The following is a 17,497-nucleotide window of genomic DNA, read 5'->3' as shown; positions in this document are numbered from 1 at the left end:
TCGATAATGTTATGAGTTCAAGGGAAAGCGCAATTTACTTTTTATTGTCCGGTACATTTCTATGTGTAGGTGCTAACAACAGGAATTCTGCACCAACCAAAGTTTGGAAGTACATTATCAAAGACATGGTCGTTACATACTTTCCAAATGTATCAATGCACCAAGTCTCAAGACAGCAATTTCCATGGAAAATAGTTTATTTATCTATTCTTTAACCATCTTATCCCTCCAATAATTTGGTTGCCTTTTCTCCATTAGCATTGCAAGGCAAATGAAAAATCCAAGAAAAATACGACCATATTCCTTGACATGAGCACTTGAGCCGGCAGAAGATTTCCAAGGCAAATTGAAATGGATAGAAACTTGAGAGGTGCCCATCAGCTGTTTGCAATCTTTCAGTGCGGGAAAAAGTGCAGGTATTCACTCCACTTGTTTGACCAAGAGAGCCCTCAACTTTTAATATGCCCGCCAAAAGACTAAGGCACGCCATGGAATCATGAGACCTGCTGATTAGTACCAGTAGATGTCAATAAGGATGCTCGTAGTTACACAAAATACTCCCAATATGCAATCCCAATACAAAATATAGCAATAGATGTATTACTATTCCCAACAAAAAGATAGATCACATGACGTCATGCATGGGAGGAAGAAAGACAAATGCATCAAGTAGCAGAACAGGGCAAGAACACAACCCACTTTTTATTTTTTGCATTTATTCTCAGCATAGAAGAATTATACAATTAGAACAAAAAATGCTGCCATGAGACAGTACATAAAAGATTCCTTGCCACCGGACCACAAATGAAAGGCAACAATATTGCAAGTGAGAGTAATAAACATGGTCACAAAGCTGATGGCACCTAGATTGGTAATGGCCTATTCGCAAAGGAGAACGCCCTCAATGTCGTGGTTCTCTAAAGTATTTTATGAAGATTTGCACGCTACTTACAATAAGAAGGGAACATTACTTGGAGATGCCAAATCATTTTAGAGCAAACGAAAGATGAAGATTTGAGCACCCACTTCACTACTCCTTTGGCAAATTTTGGGTCATTCCCATAATCAAATTGAGAATAAAAAACACAATAATCCAATGAGTCTACACCACCAACAAAAATGAAATTGTGTACATTTTGATACAAATGTACATATGAATATATTAGCAAAGTTCAACAAATTCATATACTCAACCCTTTATAACAGGTGATGCACAAATATTGAACCATACATAACCGGCGATTATTTGCTAAATTTAGGTGGCAATGGTTACCATGAAGGTCATGATAATGGGAATGAACAAAGCATTGTAAATGGAAAATCAGAATATGATGTGGAATCCCATACCTTCAAAAGAACTCTACAACGCTGCAAAAGTAAAACAGTGTTGGAACTATGAAGTTTCCTTAGAGGAAAACAAAACTTATATTACCATCATAGTGCAGACATGAAGTATTTTCAAGCATAAAGCAACCATTGGTTGAGAATGATATACCGACGCATGGTGTTTAATGACAGAAAATGCACTTTTAGTATGCAATCCATATCTTCATCTGCATCCCGTACAGTGCCAAAACAGGAGTGGTGTTACATCAACTTCACTGATTTATATCATTGATATCTCAAATTAAAGTTGTCATGTGGCCAAAGCCCCCAGCCAACTTCATGAAAAAGAGAACGGATCTGTGACAACACTAAAATAATCATACTGGTATGCATCAGTAATCCTATATGATAAACACATGTGCTTTTGAAATCAATATAATGCAAGGGGGAACGTTGGATTAAACTTTGCATGACCTGGCAAGCATGACACAATTTTGGAGCAATGGTGCAGACACCAACCTGATGTTGAAGACTATGGAGTGATGCCGCTCCACTGTCTGAAGGGGAATATTTGCGGGAGCACGTGAAGTCGCCGAGAGGCGGCGTCGTTGTCGCTTTCTGGGCAGCAAGGAGGTGGTGGAGGTCGTCCTTCAGGAGGCAGAGTCGTCGACTCCGGGCGCCTAAAGTCTGCAGCGTAGTGGTCCTGCACCATATCTCCCTCTTGCCTAACTTCGCTGAACCCCACCCCTCACCATCTCCCACAGATCAGATCGAGCCGCAGGTGAGGCGGCAGCCAGATGGATGACACGACGGAGGTTGCTCTATCGAGGTCCTCGCGCGCCAGGAGGAGAGGAAGAGGTGGCGCCTCGGCGTGCCTCTGCTCGCCCGCGTGGAGACGCATGGACTGGAGAAACACCGGAGTGCTCGACTGCTGGGCATCGATGGTGCCGTCGGTGGTGATTGACGGCATCACCCGTTCTGCTACCAGGAAGAGTAAGAGATAAGAAGAGATCGACGGATGAGCTTCTCTTTATCAGTTATTACGCTGCCTCATCGATTAGGGAAGCCCAAAGGGGTTCGCTTCGGTTGCCAGCATGATCTAACCCTAAAAACAAAAACCAACACGACTTATTGAAAACATATGCTGATGTGGCGAGCTGGTAAGTGAAGATAAATAAGAGTAATTGCTGAGGCTGGTCATAGTGGGGAGTAACTTAGACTAGTGTCATGCATATGATACTAGCCTAAGTTACTACCTTCATAATGCAAAGTAACATAATAGTAGTATCTTAGATGGCTTCATTTATTAGCTTGTAGACTCATCTTGTCTTGGAAAGCGTTATGTTACAGTAACATATTATGTTACCACCTCTCATTAATTACTTGTCACATAAGCAAAAATATCTTGAAACGCGCTATGTTACTAGCTAAGTTACTCCCACTATGACTAGCCTGATGTGGCATGGCTGCTGAGTTGGATAGCTTGCATGCTTAGAGAAATAAGGTAGTGGGGATGAACTATTTAGGTATTATAGATTATAGATGCCATTTATCATGATGTAATTTTTTTTGTCAATTACTAACGCCCATTACCTCTAACCATGGGGACCAATCAAGTCCACACATGCCCGATGTGTGAGAAATGAAAAATAGCCTTGTTTGAATTTTATCATAATGCATTGAGAAAACAAATCAAAAGAAGAGAAAAAAACATTGTGTTGGTCCTCTCGTTATAGCTTACATCAATCATGAAGCTGTGAAACTCGAACGTTGCTATTGCGAATTAAGGGTAACCAAAGACTAGCTTATAGGCACCACAGACGAAAGGCGAGGGTGAAGAGGAAGGTCAAGGGAAGCGGAGGAGCAAACAAGCACGTCATTGGAGCTCGAAAACTTGGTGAAGTGAGACGATCGTGACCATTTTAGTGTGTAGCTCGGTGAATAGACACGTACCGCGCACCCCCGCGTCGCGTCCTCTCTTATCTGGGTCGACCCATTTTAGTCATTGGTAGAACTGTTTAAGGACACTTCCCTTCCGGTTTTGACAAGGTTCTATAACCTTCATAGATCGGGTAATTTTTTACTCTGTGTTTTTATAATTTTTTTTCTTGTTTCATTTGTGGTTTTCCTTTTTTCCACATGGGAACAATTTCAATTTTTTTGAATATTTATTGAAATTTGAAATATTGTTTTAAATATGGGAACCATTTTAAAACGAATATTGTTTGAAATCCAGGAACATTTTTCCAATTCACAAACATTTATTGAAATCTAGGACCATTTTAAAATTTATGAACATTTTAAAAAAGGAGAAATAAATTATCAAATTTTTGAATAATTTTTAAAACCCTTAGAACATTTTTTAGATTCATCGAAATGCGGGATCATTTTTCAAATTCTTGAACATTTGTAAAACCCCGATTTTTTCAAATTGACGTACATTTTTGTTAAACCCGGGTATGTTTTTAAAATTTATGTACAATTTTGAAATTTTCTGAACTTTCTAAAATATGTGGATTGTTTAAAATATATAAAAAATCGAGTTTGTGAACATTTTTGCAATTCAAAAGATTTTTTAAAATTCATAAAAAAGGTTTTTTTAAATTCAAACATCCAAACATCCAAACATTTGGGATCGATTGTTTTGTAAAATCCCAAACGATTTTTAATGATGTACGAAAACAAAAAGAGAGAAGAAAAACGGAAAAATGAAAAGAAAAAAGGGGCGCCCGCTCTGTACATGGGCCGCCCAAAGTGCGCTCGGGAGGCGGAGGGAGTCGCAGACCACTTCGGCGTTTCCTCCGCTAAATTCGAACCCTAGACACGGCATGGCCGCGGCGGCCGGCGGCGCGGCGGCGTAGGCATCCGGCGTCCTGCGTTCGTTCCTTGCCCCTCTGGCCTCTGCGCTCCGTCCCGGCGGCAGCGGGCGGGCGGCGCCGCCTTTCTCCGTTCTCCGGCGCTCCGTAGGTCCGCTTTGCTCCCTGCCCGCTAGATTCTTAGAGTGAATGTTGGAACTGAACACGTGTTGCTCCTGAATAATTTGAGTGCAAGTCCACATCTAGGCTAAGAAAAGAGGGCCGGTTATGGGGTAAATTGACTCTATCCTCAACTAGAATTGCATTTGACCATTTGGCCACGCTGACGGCATCTCGATTATAGCCGCGTTCGGATTCCCTCCGCTCCGCGGCTCCGCGCCGGAGCGGAGCGGCAATCCAATTATAATCTGCGGAGTTGATTAAACGCTGCTCCGCGCGCTCCGCTCCGCGGAGGATGGCCGAACAGGGCCTATATACCCTAAATTGTTTGTCCAATCGACATTTTGCAAGACAAGTTTTTTTCTTCTTCATATTTTAATCACCTCTTCCTCAAATGATGGCACATGTATTCAACAAAAGAAGCCCATTTCCATCTTGCAGCCTGGCACATGTTTACTCTTCAAGATCACAAATTAGGTCTTCTAACACATGTCAAATGATAATCATACCAACGCATAGAAACATAGTACTGTCCGCACTTCTCCCTAAATTCCCATCTCTTGGTTGTTTGTTATTTGTTGCTTTGCTAGGAACAAGCTACTACTCAGTGCACAATTTGATTTTTTGCGTCTATTGTATTTTTAGTGACACATGTGGTAGACTGCATGCTAATTTAGGCTCCCTGTCTTCCGGAAATGCTAGGACAGTTTAATATGGATTCTGAAGCAACGAGTACCTGTAAAAAGGCCAGGGCGGAAGCTACATCAGTTATGGGCACAGACAGACTTAGCAGTCTACCTCCAGAGATAAAGGGCGACATCCTCTCACGTTTGAATGTCGAAGAAGCAGTTAGGACTAGTACCTTATCAAGTACTTGGAGGGATGTATGGACTGACATGCCAGTGATATCTCTGTGCGATGGAAATCTTGCAAGAACCAAGTTCGTTACGTTAGTCGATATGGTGCTATTACTCCACAAGGGAACAATAGAGGAGTTTGATATTTCAGGTAACAAAAATTACCATGATGAGTTCGGTAGGTGGATGATCATGCTGTCAAGGAAATCACCAAAATCAGTTATAATCAAGTTGAACTCTGGGCCAAGGTATAAGATTCCCTCTTGCCTCTTTTCTATCGGTGATCTGGAGTATCTGCACCTAGAAAACTGCATCATCAGCTTGCCCCGGGCATTCCAAGGTTTCAAGAGCCTAACTGACCTCACCCTGAAAATCTTCTCCTCCACAGACAAGGATATCCAAAATTTGATCTCGTTCTGCCCCGCACTGACTGATTTGATATTAAATTCTTTTGAGGGCATCAACCGTCTAAACATTAAGGCTCCTAAACTGGATTATCTTAATGTTGAAGGGGATTTTGACAACATTAAGTTGGACGCACCTAATCTGGAGGTGGCCTTTCTCTCTCTTGATAAAGCGTATCAATCTGTTCCAATTGCGCATGACAAGGAAAGCTATGTCAAGCAGTCATTGGGAAGCCTAAGTGTCATCGAAACACTTACAATTAGTGGTTTTTTCCTGAAGGTGAGCTATTATTATCTCCAGCATTACTATGGCATTCTTCTGCCTCTAACTAATCTGTGTTGCCATCTATTTTTATTATTATTTTATTGTTGCAGTATCTATCAAAAGGATGCATACATACGAAGCTCCCTGCCGTGTTTACTCACCTGGAGAGTATGTTTCTTATGATATGCTTGTGGGACCAGCGGCAAGTCTTGACTGCATGTTCACTGTTTCAGAATGCCCCTAACTTAAAGAAGCTTGAGATGTGTGTAAGTATGCCTCCAGTAAACTCTCCCCGCTTGCTCGATCACCTGATCCATGTTCTTTCGTTGTGTTTATGGCTAACGAGCTGTGAAAAAAAATGCAGAGTTTTCCTTGGAGCATCCTTGGTCAGGATGAGGATCAGGTGGGCATTCAAGGACTTGACCTGCAATTGCAAATGGACCATCTCGTAACGGCCAGTGTGAACTATTTCGGGGGTCTGGACTTCGAAGTTGATTTCGTGGCAAAGCTACTAAGCTGGGCACCAGCTTTAGAAGAACTGAAGATAGACTGGAATGGTGAAAAGGACTGTAGCATGGTTCTGGCCAAGCTATTAGCTCTGCCGAGGGCGTCTACCAGGGCCAAGGTCATTGTCACGTTTTGATAAGCATGCTCCCGCAACCGTTTGCCGATGTAATTTGCTGCTGGGTAGAACTATCTTGGCTTTGTTTATGTGAATGTACCATCTAGGACTAGCATGCAGTACATTTTGTTGAGGAAATTCGGTGGGAATACTTGATGTCGTGTCAGCAATTGTTGTCCATATGAGACACCTCATTCCATTCTGCAGCCCGGGCACACAAGCTGCCACTGCTTTTCCTCCATGCACCGGGGACTCACACACCGCAGCCCTTCCTCAACGGCATCAGTTCAGGTCTTCATGTTTTGTGCATGTGTTCTGCGTATGGTAAGTTCATGTTTTTAGCAAATATGTGAATCAAAGGCATCAAATTGTATGGCCATATCGTAGTTTTTGCATGTACATATGAAGCCTGAAGTAATGAGACCAAAGCAGCTATGCCTGAATCAGCGTAGACATTTTGGGAAATCAAAACTTTTACCAGATTTGTTTACATCTCCTTTTTTATTTTTTGTTGATAAGTGAATTATTTCTATATCGCCGTCGCTTTTAATATTCAGCTATTGTTTACGTCAAAATTATTCACTGAGGTGAGTCGGATCCAGTTTTTACCTCAAAACAATTCACATAATTAGGAGGACTGGAATCAGCTACAACTATTCAGTTATTATCTCATAGTTTTCGTTTCTCAAATAACCATATATGTTTTGACCAATGACCATATTTATATCCAGCTTTGCTTTTAGGGAGACTGGATAAATATGTCCATTATCGGCAAGAAATTAAGAATGCGTTGCTATGTTAACACACTACGGGTTGATTTAATTAAAAAAATTGGGCCATGGAGAATTTAGTCAAAGTCGAATCTTCATTTTGGTGTGATTATCTCCCATCCTTACTCTCTTGCGTTCCTTGAGACTGAACCCTCATTTATTGGTTTCGCACCTGAGCAGACGACATGGACGCTTACCTTAGTCGTCTTATGAATGATAATGTCAACCCTGACATCCTCTTTGACGATGAGTATTACCTTTTTGCTGGTGAAGGTATGTACACAGTACACCCACTGGAGCAACATCCACCCGTTGGAAATATCACACTAATTATAAACATTGTTTGCAGGCTCAGATGTTGATGACATGGAGTACCACGAATTGGAAGACTCAAGTCAAAATACATGTGTCGACCATGATCCATTGGACTATGTCTACTCAAACCTCCCGGACCACACACACATCCTGAAGCACGCCGCAAATTGCCATCACTGCAAGGCCAAGAAGTTTGTGTCCGAGGCCCCGGGATTCTGTTGTCGCAGTGGGCAGATCCAGCTGAAGCAACCGGATCCCATCCCGGAGCTAATGAGGCTTTGGTCTAGCATGGATGCGGACTCAAGGCATTTTCGGGAGAACATACGGTTCTTCAACGGCCACTTCTCCTTCACAACCCTCGGCGTCAGCCTTGATGAAAGCTACACAAACATGAAGTCTGGGGTGTACACGTTCCATGCGCACGACACCATCTACCACAACGTTCATTCCTTTGGGCCAACATCACGTCCAGATCATCTACAGCTGTACTTCTACGACGATGACCCGGGCCTAACCCATCGCAAGGCTGCCACCGAGCAATTAGACCAGGATGTTGTCAGAAAGTTAGTGGACATACTCAGGGAAAACCCGTACTCCCAGCAGTTTAGGAGTTTGGGTGCGCACAGGGACAACCTCGACGATTATAGGATAGACCTCAACACTGACCAGAGACTAGACCAACGGAAGTATAATAGACCTCTGTCATCTGAGGTCGCTGCAATTTGGGTGGAGGGCACTGACCTAGCGAAGAGGTTCGATCGTAAGATTACACTTTGCGGGAATGACAACCAGAGGCACAATATACATGTGACGGCTGGCTCGTATGACCCGCTCTCTTACCCACTCTTCTACCCAAGAGGGGAGCTCGGTTGGCACCCGAAACTTCCTAAACGTGATGTCCCTTGGCCGGTTGTGCAACAACCAAGAGGTAGACGTGATGATGATGATGATGATGATGATGATGATGATGATGATGCAGGTAAGCCTCATGCGTGTTCTGTCATTTAGAGGAATTGTATACTTCTCATATGAATCCTAATGTGCGCGTTACTCATCCATGTGCAGAGGGGAATAGCAGGTTATACGTCTCGATGAGAGACTACTACTGTTACATGCTCCAGACACGACCTGGGATATTCAATCCCATACTCTGTGGAGCACGATTGCTCCAACAATGGGGGGTGGACATGTACATCAAGATTGAGAGTTGTAGGTTGAAATGGTACAGGAAGAATCAGACAAAGATCCGTGCCGACCTGTATAAAGGAGTTGTTGATGCAATTACATCCGGGGAGACTCGCGCAAGCGCTATTGGGGTAAGGATAGTGCTCCTTGGAACATACCCAGGTGGCGACCGCGACATGAAGCGGAGGCATATGGATGCCATGGCAATTGTCCATACCTACGGGAAGCCTGACATCTTCCTGACCATGACCAGCAACCCTAACTGGGAAGAGATAACGAATGAGTTGTTTCCTGGTCAGACAGCGCAAGACCGGCCTGATCTTGTTGCTCGTGTGTTCCATGGCAAGCTAGAGGCTATAAAAGAGATGTTGTTCAAGAAGAATATCCTGGGTGTGGTTGTCGCACATGTATACGTAGTCGAGTTCCAGAAGAGGGGCCTCCCCCACGCACACTTTTTGTTGATCATGGATTCTGCCTATAAGCTTGTCGTTCTGGAGCAGTACGACCGACTCATTTCTGCCGAGCTCCCAGACAAGCAGAAGTATCCTGAACTCCATGCCTTGGTGGTGAAACATATGATGCACGGACCATGCGATGTTCTCAATCCCAAAAATGTGTGCATGCAACAGAACGAGTGCAAGTGCAGATACCCGCGGCCGTTCAATGAAAACACGGCACAGGGTAAGGACTCATACCCTGTTTATTGTCGTCGAGATAATGGTCGGCAGGCTAAGGTCCGGGGTAAAATGTTGGACAACAGATGGGTTGTTCCGTATAACCCTTACCTTCTGCGGATGTTCAATTGCCACATCAACGTTGAGGTTTGCTCCAGCATAAAGGCCGTCAAATACCTTTACAAGTACATATACAAGGGCCATGATAGGGCTTCTTTCAGCATCGACCAGCCCGACGCCGATGGTAACATTGATGAGATCAAAAGATACGTAGACGCGAGGTGGGTTACTCCTCCAGAGGCGATGTGGAGGATATTTGGCTTCCCCTTGTGTGCCAATGAGCCGCCTGTCCTACAGTTGCCTCTTCATCTCCCAAATATGCACAGGGTGGCATTCAATGAGCAAGCTCACTTGACCGACGTAGTCGCCTCTGAGAAAGCTTCCAAATCCATGTTGACAGAGTATTTCAAAGCTAACCAAGACCACCCATGGGCTAGGAATATATTGTACAAGGATTTTCCCGAAAGGTTCACATGGCAGAAGGGTAAGAAGTATTGGAAAGAGCGGGTGGAGCGTTTTCAGATAGGTCGAATTGTGTCTGCCAATCCTGCCGAGGGGGAGTGATACTATCTGCGTGTGCTACTAAACCATGTTGCTGGCAAGACATCATATGAGGACCTGCTCACCGTGGACGGTAGGCTATGCAGGAGCTTTAGAGAGGCTGCCGAAAGGTTGGGACTCATCGAGGCAGATAACACGCTCGACGACTGTCTCACCGAGGCAGAGCAGTGGGCGATGCCATGTTCGCTCAGGAGGCTCTTCGCAACAATTTTGGTGCACTGTGAGCCAGGCGACGTGCGTGGTTTATGGGATAGGCACTTCGAGCATATGTATGATGACTATCGGCGATCACACACGTGCCCGATTGAGGTGGAACAAATGGTGTTGCTTGACATTAGGGGTATGTTGCAGTCCATGGGCAAAGACATAGCTGATTTCGCTCTTCCATGCATTGACGACTCGTTCGACCCAACCGAGGGCGAGGCCAGAGAAGTGATCGAGGAATCCAACGTCGATTTTGACATCAACGACACTAAATTGGCTTCGTCGCTAAACTCAGAGCAGAGGGCTGCATATGACGAGATACTAGCTTCTGTTGAACGCGATGATGGGGGTGTGTTCTTTGTTGATGGCCCGGGAGGTACAGGGAAGACCTTCCTGTACAGGGCGCTGCTCGCCAAGGTTCGAAGCGAGGGAAACATCGCTATCGCTACCGCGACGTCAGGCGTCGCCGCTTCTATCATGCCTGGAGGCAGGACTGCCCACTCGAGGTTCAAGATCCCATTGAGCTGCGACGATGGCGCCTCATGCACCTTCACGAAGCAGAGTGGTACCGCCAAGCTACTGAGGATGGCCTCATTGATACTATGGGATGAGGCCACCATGACTAAGCGACAGGCGGTTGAGGCACTGGACAACAGCATGCGCGACATCATGGGAAGACGGGACCGACCCTTTGGAGGAAAAACTGTTGTGTTTGGCGGGGACTTCAGGCAGGTGCTTCTGGTCGTCAGGAGGGGGTCCCGGGGTCAGATAATCGATGCAACCCTCCGAAGTTCACACCTCTGGAAGGGTATGCGCCAGCTAAGGCTCATCACCAACATGAGGGCTCATAATGACACCTGGTTTGCGGACTACTTGCTAAGGGTAGGCAATGGCACCGAGGAAGTTGACGATCAAGGAAACATACGACTCCCTGAAGATATTTGTGTGTCATCTACAGGCGAGGGTGACGACCTGGAGAAGCTGATTGACCATGTGTTTCCGAGACTAGATGACAACATGTCCGATCCGAATTACATGACTTCACGCGCAATCCTCTCCACCACGAACGACAACGTCGACAAGATAAACATACGCATGGTAGAGCGTTTTCGGGGAGAAGAAGTAATCTACCATAGCTTTGACAGTGCAGAAGACGATCCGTATGGCTACTACGCTCCCGAGTTCCTAAATGGATTGACTCCGAACGGTCTGCCACCGCATGCACTCAAACTGAAGCTCAACTGCCCAGTCATACTTCTCCGGAACATTGATCCGGCTAATGGTCTGTGTAACGGGACGAGGCTTGTGGTGCGAGGTTTCGAGAGGAATGCCATCGACGCAGAAATCGTGATCGGACAACACGCAGGTAGGAGGGTATTCCTTCCTCGAATACCCCTATGCCCGTCTGACAACGACATGTTTCCATTCAAGTTCAAGAGGAAGCAATTTCCTGTAAGACTTAGCTTTGCTATGACGATTAACAAGGCTCAAGGCCAGACGATTCTGATTGTTGGTGTGTACCTACCTAATCCGGTGTTCTCTCATGGTCAACTGTATGTTGCATTGTCTCGAGCCACCGCAAAGAGAAATATAAAGATCCTCATTGAGAAGGAGAAGGAGAAGGAGAATGCCAAGAAGAAAAGCGGTAAATCTAAGAAGCGAAAAAGACCTACCTTGTCCTTACAGACCGCGATGAAGAACATCGTCTATAAGGAAGTCCTTACGGGCTGAAGTCCCCTCTTAAATATGTGAGAGGATTTACTCTTATGCTACAGGTAATTTGGTGCTCTTTGCTGTCTTTGTACATATCTCAATCTTTCGATGTTTGCAATTGAACTTTATTATGTTTATAGTACAAGGCAAGTATTAATAATATTGCCTCGGAGTTGTGACTTTGCAAGTTGCCAAATTTTGTTGTATGTGACATTATTTTTTGTTATGCTGGTTTGCTTATGTATATTATTCTTTTGTTGTTTTGTAATCAATCATCTACTACATCTAAACTTGGCTTTGTTTTTCTTCACAAATATTGCACACTGCCTTGGTCACTTCGTCATTGTAAAACTAGACTCCACTCAAGTGTTCTACAATATAGAAATATTTATGATGAGGCCTCAAAGCGGCAACAAAACTGGACCACCATACAATATATCAAAACTATATCTATATATTATTTATCATAGGTGGAGGTCCCTGTATAGCCTCTTATTTCCCTGCATGTTGCAGCAGTCTTTGTATGTGACATTATTTTTCGTTTTGCTGGTTTGCTTATGTGTATTATTCTTTTGTTGTTTTGTAATCATTCATGTACTACATCTAAACTCGGATTTGTTTTCCTGCACACTGCCTTGGTCACTTCGTCATTGTAAAATTAGACTCCACTCAAGTTTTCTACATTACAGAAATATTTATGATGCAGCCCCAAAGCGGCCACAAAACTGGACCACCACACAATATGAAAACTATATCTTTATTATATTATTTCTCATAGGTGGAGGTCCCTATATAGTCTCTTATTTCCCCGTTAGTTGAATTTTATAATGCTGGCTTTTCAATACATACATAAACAGCCATGTTGTGTTGCAGGTTTGGCGCAAGGAAACGACTGTTATTAGTTGCGAGGTCCAACGGCGGTGATCGGATTCGGATGACTTGAGCAAAGCTGTGAAAATTCATATGTACCAAACAATATGTCCAGATGCTTGGCTATTCACCAAGAACGCAGACTGTATGCTTAATTATTTTTGTGATCTTTGTGGATCTATGCCTACAAACTACAACCTGAGCCACTTCATAGCTCATAAATCATTATTACTAGAATATAACAAAAATATTCTAAACCACCTTCTGGCCTGCCAAGTGAAACAACTATTTAAACTTTCTATCGGCTCATAAATCATAGCGAGCAGACCATCACGAACCTATAATTGATGAGAATGGTAGTAAGGGGCACAACACAGCTTATCAAGCAATGTTGTTGTTAGTAGAAGAGTTTATATTAGTACCTTCTAGTTTCTTCACATAGAGTTCCTTGGCGGCCAACATCGTAATGCTGATCTCAGTCCAACTTCCACAATAGGAGGTTTGCCTTGTTCAGACTGGAAATGGCCCAAGAATCTGCATCTCAAAAAAACACAACATATAAATCTTGTGTGTAATAATATTAGACCAATGTCTCTCTACTCCTAAGGTTTTGTCAGAGTGATATTTTTGCACACATAAATCAACTTACACATTTATAGCATCCTGCTTCTCAGGATCTGTGTAAGCATTATTGTATTAACGCTGAAGGGTTCAAAGGAACTCCTGGGATTGGGTTGCTGCCTTCCACTGCCCTCTTTGCTCACTGAAGATCTGTCGCATGTTTCAATGGAGAAGTTAGATTGATCATTCAAAATAGAAAGTTGGATGTATGTTGACTATTGAACAATGCCTACCAACATGACTCAAATCATTTTGAAAGAAAGATGTTCAAGATTAAAACAGCAAACACGTAAAATGAGAATTAACTATAGGTTTTTTCTCAAAAACTATAATCAGTAAGAAATGCATGTTAATTTAGTCACAAAAATTTCAGATGCAAACACTCTGAGATAAATTTTCATAACACTCAACATGCTTGGGTGACAGATGCCCTCGACCTATTATCGTCATCTACTACTAAACAAGTTTCCAAAGGGCAAAGCCGCGTGTACGAATTGATTTAGGAAGTTCATTTAATCATAGGAGGACCTGTGAGAGCAAACGTCTCATATTAGGTATCAACTGTACTGGTGCGCTGACCTTTGCTAAAATGACAAGCATGACAGACTGACCCATGATACTAGCCAGCAATTGCTCTTTCAGATTCCTATTTTCAGCTGATAGGTGGCCCTAATGTTTATTTGAATTAAACATTTGGCCAAATCGCCAAACACAACATTAGGGTAAGACAAATAAACATGTTATTTGAGCAACACAATGATAAATATTGTGAGATTTCATATACTAATTATCAAAGGTTCCAATAATCAACATGGGTGGATGTTATACACGGTTCAGCGCGCTGCAGTGCTGATTTGGCACATAAACAAGGCTTTTTCTTTCTCGAATACACTTAAACAAGACTTGGTGTTACTACTTTTTATTTCTTTAGTCAGTTTTGGGGTTGTCTTCTGAAAGATATAAATGGAAGACCAGGTAAACTTTGCAACAGCCAGTACAGCCTTATACGAGGCTAGCTATCGGCTATCATAACTGTTCTATTTCACAACTATCATGCTGTTTGAACATCTCAGTACCTTTTAGATACTTATTATTACATTGGAGTATTATGCCAATGGAATTTGATGGAAGCGATGGCACCGTAATAGCGCCATCAACACAATGCATGTATTACGATATGATCAAATCAGACATTATATAAGCATAGTAGTCCCCACATATGTTATTCAATAAAAAAATATAAATATCAGTACAACAATTATGGGAAAAAACATGCTTGAGTAGCTCTCTAGAAATACTAGGGTTGATGCAATGAAAGCCTATTTAAGTCAATCTGGTGTTTAAAAGGATGCTTGAATTCAATGAAGTACATCTAACATTGACATTGCAGTTTTATGCAAGGTGAGTAAAAGAACGGCAGCAGCTTCCTCAAAGAAGTACATCTAACATTGACAACTGATTTACCTTTGCAAACTACTCAAGAAGGGCAGCAGCTTCCTCCTCCACAGCTATGCGGGACTCAAGCACATCCCAGTTAGGCCAAAACCACCTCTTGATTAGCATTATGGATTCAGCTGCATTGATGGATTCAGAGTACTACTGCCGGCACTCCCTGTTTCTTGGCTTGCTGAAGAAAGAAAGCAACCAACCAACAAATTCAGATCAGGGGCTCGCAAGCAAGCAAGCAGGCCAAGAGAGCAAAGGAGGGGCTTACCATCAGCTATGCGGGAGCCGGGCGAGGTAGCGCTTTCTGAGACGGTCGATGGAGATGCCGAGGTCGCCAGGCGCGGGGGGCGTTCCGGTTTCTTGGCCTGCTAAAGCAGCGGGACAAGTGACGTCGAGTGGCCGGCCGGCGGCAGCAGTGGGGACGTGGACGAGTGGTCGGACACGCCGGTGGCTGAGGCAGCGGCGCCCTCGCTGCACGTCGCTCGGCGCACGCCGTGCCGCAGAGCTTCGAGCTGTCGTCGCTCCTTGCGGAGGGTGGCGGCGTCGGGGGGCAGTCATCGCCCTGGCCGTGCCTGTGAGACCGGGTCACGGCGCCGCGGCACACCAGGGAAGAGGAAACCACATCAGGGAAGGAACATGTGGAAGAAGAAGAGGAGAGGGGGCGCATCAAGCAAGGGGAGTGGCGTACCGGAGTTGCTCCACTTGCAGATCGAGCCGCCCCGCGTCGGATCGACCTGCGACCTCGCCGGAGAGGAGCACCGCCACGGATCCGACCGGAACGGGACCGGATCGAGCACGCACGCCCAGGTCAGGAAGCTTGCAGCGTCCGCCTCCGTCAGTCGCGCCGCACACAGCTTGTCGTAGCCCCAAGCCCCGCCAATTCATGAGACCGATTCGGTGGTCGGCGGGCGGAGTCGCGCGGTTGCGGGATCGTCGATGCGCACGGCGATGTGGCGGGGGGGAGCCGGGGAGGGGAGAGGGCGAGAGGTGGTCAGTGAGTGGATAGGAGAGGAGAGAGTGCTGGGGATAAGGTTCATTTTTTATATATTTAGTTTTTTTTAGGTGGGGGTAAGCTTGGGTGCTGGTTGGGCCGTGGTGGATAGCTTATTTGGGCCTTTGATGGCAAATTTTGCTCAACAAAAAAACATAGATATTTAAAGTATATATTTACCTCAGAAAAACAATAAAAGTGTATATATATATTAAACATGGTTCATAAAAATAAATGTTTTTTATACTTATTACATATATTGAGGGTATGACAAAAAAATGAGAGACGAAAACGAATATACTTGGTTTATGTTGGTTTGCTTGCATGTTTTTATCTTTTGTTGGAAAATTTTGCATAGCCTATATAAATAATTTAAAAAAATCAGATGAATACTTATTTATATATGAACATTATAGTTCGTTGTTTTCCCTGAATTGTTGTGTTAGTAAAATGATTTAAGCAACATAATTTTCTAATAATATCAAAAAGGTTTATCTTTTTTACAAACAAAATAGTTGTGTTAGTTTCACTTTTATTTTTATTATATATTATCTTTGATTATATGATGAAGTAGAAAATATCATTTATATTTCATCATAGACATAATTTTCTAATTCATATGTATAATGGTTTATTAATATTTATATCTAATTGTTACTGCGACTTGTATGTTATTTACATCAGTTATTCATTCCGATTAACATGCCGGGCTATTATTGGTATCTAGCAGTCGCCAATGCCAAAAAACGTCAGATTCAAGTATTGCAAAAATGGAATTCAATTATTAAATAATTGTGTTTGTGTTATATTGTTTCTATGTGTGAAATTTAACATGTAACTCTTGCAAACTATTTCAAGAGCCCGTGGCAACGCACGGGCATTCTACTAGTCTCCTTTAGGATTGTCTCTGTTTGGACCATGAGGCATAGATGAGAAGAACCATACTGGTTCCCACCGACGGCGCCTCCTTGCATTCCCGGCCACCCCTAGGGTTGAAGATGACTTGTGCATGGAAGAGTTTTTGAGTGTGAGAAACAAATGTGGAAGAATTGTGGTTGAAGAGGAAGAGGCGCACTGAGGACTTCAATCAGGTGCCTACTAGATTGGGATCGCGCCATGACGCGAGGGTGCCGGTCCCAACGTTTTGGTTAAGCATGTCGTGCCAAGTTAGTAGGAGTGTATATTTAGCGTATGAATTCAAACATGATAAAAAAATAAAGTGAAGAAGAAATTTTCATTTGTGATAGAAGGCAAGAGATTATAAGGCAACATAAAGTTCAGAATGTTTGTAAGACCACAAAAGACGCGCATCAAGCACAACATAAAAGAATAGACCAAAAACAGCATTTAATAGATCAGGATTACAACAAGTCATTTATATAGAAAGTCATGCATTCCGCAGATCAAAAGCCGTTAATAACAATTAAAGCATGTCATTTATATCGAAAGAGACCAGTAGCGCATAGAGCATCGAGATAGTACAAAATACTGAAAGTGAAGTATCTTCTATATCTAAATAGCTAGCACCCACTAAGATATTTCTCTCAACATGCAAGCATGCCACCTCATCATTCAACATGCATAAGAAAAGGCCCACCTCAACATGCAACTATGCATATTAAAAATCCACTACAACAT

General features: G+C 43.4%; 1 long non-coding RNA gene across 17 annotated transcripts; it reads right to left on the bottom strand.

The window, feature by feature from the left end:
• Positions 1 to 16: 16 nt before the first annotated feature.
• LOC119270662 lies at positions 17 to 15,892 on the bottom strand. Of its 17 annotated transcripts, none has more exons than XR_005134260.1 (8): positions 15,557 to 15,892; positions 15,137 to 15,440; positions 14,887 to 15,049; positions 13,451 to 13,572; positions 13,224 to 13,335; positions 5,324 to 6,764; positions 1,348 to 5,227; positions 17 to 503 (listed from the first exon to the last, which is right to left on the bottom strand). It is a non-coding gene; the product is annotated as an uncharacterized LOC119270662 (long non-coding RNA). The 17 variants fall into 17 exon arrangements; XR_005134257.1 differs by having other exon boundaries at positions 17 to 1,694; positions 1,846 to 5,227; XR_005134259.1 differs by having other exon boundaries at positions 17 to 1,553; positions 1,846 to 5,227.
• Between the last annotated feature and the right edge of the window lie 1,605 nt (positions 15,893 to 17,497).

This window comes from Triticum dicoccoides, chromosome 3A (genome assembly GCF_002162155.2).
Source record: "Triticum dicoccoides isolate Atlit2015 ecotype Zavitan chromosome 3A, WEW_v2.0, whole genome shotgun sequence".
Classification (NCBI taxonomy): Eukaryota; Viridiplantae; Streptophyta; class Magnoliopsida; order Poales; family Poaceae; genus Triticum; species Triticum dicoccoides.
Note: the sequence above shows the minus strand (reverse complement) of the source record. Positions and strands in the feature narration are given on the sequence as shown.